The sequence below is a fragment of the Mustela nivalis genome, assembly GCF_964662115.1.
Source record: "Mustela nivalis genome assembly, chromosome: 5".
Classification (NCBI taxonomy): Eukaryota; Metazoa; Chordata; class Mammalia; order Carnivora; family Mustelidae; genus Mustela; species Mustela nivalis.
The window spans coordinates 35,988,185-35,994,184 of record NC_139024.1 but is presented as its reverse complement, the minus strand read 5'-3'; positions in this window follow the sequence as shown (position 1 = coordinate 35,994,184).

The window sequence follows — 6,000 nt, the reverse complement described above, 5'->3', positions numbered from 1 at the left end:
ATGGAGAAGTACAAACTTCCTGTTATAAAATAAAAATATCATGGAAATATGATGTACACAAAGGGGAATATAGTCAATAATATTGTCTAATTTTATATGGTGATAGATGGTAGCTAGACTTATTGTGGTGATCATTTTGCAGTGTATTCAAGTGTCAAATCACTATGTTCACATGAAACTAATACAGTATTGTATGTCAGTTGTACCTCAAATAAAAAAGTCTGCCTGTGTCAAATAGCACATTAAGAAAATAATATACTAACTTTAAATGGTGGAGTTACAATTCAATTAAGCAGAGGTTTGGGGTGCAGAAGAATAAGTGCACACCGTAAGAATAAGTGGATTTCTCCACTAAGATCCTCCTAAGGGCAGGCAATCCCACTGCCTTCTCTAAGGCATCCAAGCTATGTGTTTGGGATATAAACTCCTTTGTGGTTCCCCACTGCTTAAAACCCTGAAAGTACTTACTGCCACCTAGCCATTTTGATCTAAAGCATAAATTTCTAATGATACCATTTTTCTTAGCTGTAACAGTTTAAGAAGAACACTAGAGATATTGCTACACAAGACTGGAAATGATATATTAGACTGCAGTCCAGCAAACTACAAAACCACATGCTAAGTATTTCTGAGTTAACAATATGAAATTAGTTTTCATTCCCAAGAAGAAGTAATTACCTTCCTAGAGCTGACACACCTAAATTTTTGGTTTCTCAATGGGATTTATCTAACACTATTTGTATGTTTCACAATTGTATGTCACTGAGAAATATAATAAATTTTCTGAAAGAAGTGAGGAAAGAAGAATGGTCAAGTGAAGTAAAAGGAAGTGGAATTTCAATTAATCTTATTTAGAAATTTCAATGGTTTACAAATTCTGAAAATATGCTTAAAGGTATATTTTAATGCTTTAAAGGGCTGAGTGCTCAGCCAGCCATAAAATGATGTTCTGAGTTTTATTAAGTAATTCTAGACAAAGGGAGATTGTTTCTCCTGTGCAAGGACACTATGAATTCTCTAAGCTGTTTATCAACAGGGTATAACTAGGATGAAACCCTTCAGCCATTATGTGCTCCAGTATGCTGACCACCAATCTTGTGATAATATTCACCCTCCAGAGGAGGGAGGTGCTTACTGTTTGAGGATCTACTTATGTGCTCTAAGCTCTGAATGAGGTTGTCATAACAGAAGTAACCATCAGTGGTATAATCAGGAGAAATTTTTAAAAAATCACATCCAGATCCCCTCCATTTAACATTTACATTATATTGCTCTTCCTAAATATCTTCCCAGCCCCTAAATATGTCTCTTTTTCATGCACTGATGACCTGTATTGTTAGTTTAGAAATTAATGTGGTGGCATTTATTTTTATTCTATTTTATTTTTTAATTAAATATGGTACTGAAGTAATTTATTTGCTATTTACCTTTGACTATGCCTAGGATAAAACCTCTTTCATTTGTTAATTAATTCATTAAATGTTGGGGCGCCTGGGTGGCTCAGTGGGTAAAGCCGCTGCCTTCGGCTCAGGTCATGATCTCAGGGTCCTGGGATCGAGTCCCGCATCAGGCTCTCTGCTTGGCAGGGAGCCTGCTTCCCTCTCTCTCTCTCTCTGCCTGCCTCTCCATCTACTTGTGATTTCTCTCTGTCAAATAAATAAATAAAATCTTTAAAAAAAAAATGTTCATGGAACTCCAAATAGGAATTGAAAACTTTATCAGAGAGGTTAAAGCTTGATAGGTAAATAATTCAGCTAATTGAATTACTATAATATAACATATATTATGAGTGATACTCATTGAAAGATATGAGAAAAACAGTAAAAATTTCAACTCTCAATTATATTTTCTCACATTTCTTAATATAGTTTATATATAAAGTTTCCTGAGGTTGAGATATCAGTATTTTCTCCTCATTCTTTACCCTAGTGGTGTATTCACTCTGCTTTCTGATAATCACCTCAGGGGGGGAAAAAATCTCTTACACTGACAGTTGAGAGCTCCATTCTTGCTTAGGGACAATCTTTTCTGGATATTTCAAAGGTATTTCGGAATACCCAATGTGAAAATTAGTTAATGATAGGAAAATAATAGGAAATCAGGTAGCTATAACTAAATAGAAATATAGAAAACATAAGTATACTGCATGTCTGTATATCTACGTAAAATATATTTAATTTATATTTCCCAGAGGATTTCATTTTAAGAGTTGTAGAAAGCATTTGCATTATATGTAACTGAGTACTATACAGAACATGTCCTAAGATAAAAAGGCAAAAGACTTCAGGAGTTACTTGATAAAAGAGTTTACTGAAATAACCGATACTAAAACTTGCTTAACATCTCAACATCATCTCAGCATCTCAACATCAGCATCATTAATATGCAAAATAAAGCTATACTATTATACTATTTTAGTATCTAAATGACTAAGATTTTTTTTGAAGAGTGACTATTGTCCAAGTTGGCTAGAATATGGCCACACATCATTGGTAGGAGTGTAAATTGGAGCCACTCCCCTGGAAAATCTTTGACAGTATCTACTACCATAGGCATATCCTGTGAAACAGAAGTTTTCCTTAGGTATATACCCTGAGTATTTACCAACTAAAACGTATACATATGTGCATCACAAGTGTACAAGATGTCATGTCAGTATTATTCACAATAAGTCAACTCTGGGGGAGAAAGTGCATGTCCAGTAACAGTGGAATGGATTTTTCTGTTATAATCATCAATGAATGAATTCTTGTTTTACATAACAACATGAATGAATCTTCCAAAAATAGTGTTGAAAGACACTATAGGAAACTAATATATGCCTTATGTTTCCATTAAAGTTTAAAAACAGGCAAAATATCTATCATATTCAAAGTCAGCAAAGCAGTTACCTTAAAGAAAAAGGGGTACTTAGGTAGCAGTAACATAAAAGTTTTCATAAATAATAGTAATGTTTACTCTTGATCTAGATTGGGTTACATAGGTGTGATAAGTTTATGATAATCCATCAAGCTTTATACTGTAATCATTTATACTTTATATTAAATACTAGTAAAGAGCTTATTTGAAATATAATTTAATATGCATGGATTGTTGTTACTTAAATGCTTAAGATGTAGTTAATCTCCATTATTAAAACAAGTTTTTAAAAAATATATGTTTGCATAATTTTTCATTTGGAAAGTAGATCATTTGTTATCACATTTTAAAAGTGATTATTGAAATATTAGACATACTGTTTTTTCTATAAAGGACAGAATTTTAATTCACCAGCACTGAGAGCACTTAATCCCTATGTACTCTCAAAAAGAAGTGATTCATTCACTTACTTCCAAAATCATCTATTCATGAAATAAGATAGAGACTGAAATCTCTACCCCACCATTTTATAGAATCAGCTCTGATATTCTGCAGAGATTTCAGTTCTGACACTTATTTGTCCAAAATGCTTGGGATTGCAAGATATAGCTGGTTTTCATCTTTTAATATTACTTAATCTAATATGCTAATTATACAAACAGTATCTTACTATATTAAACAGTATATATAGTCAAAAGAATCTTTTTAAATAATACAGTATTCCAAAATAATAAGGTAGAGTTTATAACCAGTATAAACATAAAAGTGTGAAACTAATTTTATTAAATGCATATTCTTTTAATTTGTGTATTAATTTTATAAGGCACAATTGTATTTTAAAAACATATGTAAGAACTTTGTAAGTAGCAGTAAGTAAATGTGTGCAGTTAATTTTCTCTGCAGTAATTTTTAAAATTATATGACCAAAATATCCAGATAAAAGCAATATGGTTAGCTCACTCTTCCTTCTTTCCTTCCTCCCTCCCTCCCTTCTTTCCTTACTTTTCTTGCTTGCTTGCTTTCTCTATTTTTCTCTATTACCTAAACTGTTTAGAAAGATCAATATCAGATATTAACCTATCAAAACCGATTTTAGTTTAAAAAAAAAATTCTCCATGAATAGTGCTTTATAAGTCAGACTGTCATATAAAGAATTAAAACTATCCATGCCATTATATTGATACATGTTTTTCTTTTATTTCTCTGACCCTTAATTATGAATAAAATATTTCTTTTTTGATATGTGAAGCATTTTTTAACTAAACAAATACTTAGGTTCATAAAAGTTGTGTGTTCCTTTTCCCTTCATGTATCTATATTGTTACATACAAATATATACCCCAAAATAAGAAAAATGACATTTTTTATTTGTTATATTTTGTGTTCTATTTTTGGAAGTTAACAGAGCTTAAAGTTTAAATAGTATTTTTCTATCACTTTTAGTTCATTTCCCTGGATTCTTTTACTCTTTGTAACAATTCAGTACCTATTTCAAAAATGCAGTGAACCATTTTTCACTATCTCACTGAAGGAGCAATATCCTTGGTCTCTTTCAAGATCCATTTCTTTAGGAAGCACATTCCTGCAACTGTTTCCAAGATATAAACATTAGTATTACAACACACTATTTGACTATAGCCTGTGGGGAGGATTTCCATGCTTCAGTACAGTATAATATTCGAAAAATAAAACTTTTAAAGCTTGAAAGAGTCTAAGGCAGCATGATTGGGTTGTGACTACCATCTTGAATTAGATATTTTAATGACATGCCCATTTCTTCTTTTCAAGCTTCATTTTCCATTAAAATATAATCTGAACAATTCAAATGTGGACTGAATCTCATACTTTTTCAGAAATCCAGTTTATCTGTTCCAAGCTCATAGCTTCCATTTATTTCAAAGACTGAAACATATAAAGAAGCTCTGTCTGTTTCTAGTGAGTCTTTTAAGACAAGATGCTAATAAAATACATAGCTAAAATGAAGTGTCAATATACTTCTTCAGATGTGTTCACCAAGCCAGTAGAGCCATGATTGCCAAGAGCTCTACTGAGACTATTTATGTTCTATATCCTGGTGATGCAAGCAAATGAATAATTATTATAAAAATCAGGACATGAAGGTGTAAGAAGTGTGGTGATTTGCTTCATCTAACAGGACTACTGCATTGTTGATAAGGTTTTTATTCTATCATATATATATATATATATACACACACACTGTTTATATATATAGTTGTTTTGTTATTGCTGTTCTCTTTGATAGCATAATCATGAGAAGGTATATCCCAGAATTCTTGGAAGCTTTTTTATTTTCTTTGGTTTTTGAGGGGTCATGTATGAAATTGTATCTTAAAGACTATGGCAAAACAAAAACTGAGTGTTAACTGTTATATGGGTGGATTCTTTTCATAGAAAAAATGAGAAAAGTAGTACCTCATAACAGATTCAAGTACAATAGATTGGACCCTTATGGTTAAATGTGTAGGCTTTTTTTTCCCAGATGATCTCTGAGTTTTCAAATAACTATATACTGAACACAAGTTTTGAGAGGCTTTATATGTGCTATTTAAGCCATATTTGGTACTCACTACATGTTGATTATAAATATAATTTAAGTTGTAATTTTAAAAAGGCAGAATGTGTTAACTATGAGGCAAATTAAAAAGCATATTTAAATAAAGTGTTATGCATTCACAAAAAAACCCTCACAAATTCTTATTTGTGTTTATGCTATTATCAGCAATATTCTTTCTTTTCACATTCATATTTTGATATGGTATTCAGTGATCAAGAGATGCTGTAGCAATCTCTGATTTTTTGAAATTCCTTTATTATTGGTATTGTGTTACATTTTACTAAGTTTGAGAAATGAAATATTTCTATTTAATGTTAATTAAGATGTATATAGAAAGAGTATTTAGTATCAAAAACATTTTAAAGCTGATTTCTTCATATTTGGGACATCATGTTTTCCTTAAAGTTTAACTTGCCAGCTAAGACATTTTGCAGTGAAACTATTAGAATTTGTTGAACATGGAGATTAGGACCCTTGAAAGAATATTCTTCTGGTCTGCCCATTAAAACTATCATAATAGAATTTGATGATGCATAACCACTAAATCATGCAATTTTTTTTTTCAT